This window comes from Arachis duranensis, chromosome 3 (assembly GCF_000817695.3).
Source record: "Arachis duranensis cultivar V14167 chromosome 3, aradu.V14167.gnm2.J7QH, whole genome shotgun sequence".
Classification (NCBI taxonomy): domain Eukaryota; kingdom Viridiplantae; phylum Streptophyta; class Magnoliopsida; order Fabales; family Fabaceae; genus Arachis; species Arachis duranensis.
Window position 1 is genome coordinate 46,917,036 of NC_029774.3, and position 545 is coordinate 46,917,580.

The window sequence follows — 545 nt, forward strand, 5'->3', positions numbered from 1 at the left end:
CTATCCAAAATTGAATCACCTCCCATTAGGCAAGAAATCAAAGTTCTTGAAGACAACACCAAGCCATGTGATAAAAGGGGAAGGGTTGAAATTGAGGAAGCTCGCAAAGAGGTGGAAATACACAAAGAAGAGCACAAGGAAGTAGACCTTGCATTGTCTAAGTGTGGGGAGGTCTCCCTTCCCAAGGCACCATCCAACACAACATTCAAGTGGGTAAAACTCTTATCCCTAAACTTTACTTTCTCACTTGAATATGGTTTAATTAAAAATGATGGTCAACTTAGAGCTCTTTGTGGAGTTAAAAGTATAAGAGAGTTGTGTAGTTGTTGCAAGTTAGGAATTAGGTTCATTAAGGTCAAAGCTTCAAGGTATAGGAACGATGATCGGAGGAATGCCACTTTACAAGGGTCTCAACGGAAGGCTTGGTATGTTAAAGAGAATTCTATATGTCAACCACCCGGAAAGAGAGAGTATGAAGACCAAATCGAAGACGGGTGCAAAAACAAGATATGGGATCCCGGTTCGCTATGTGAAGACCAACTATA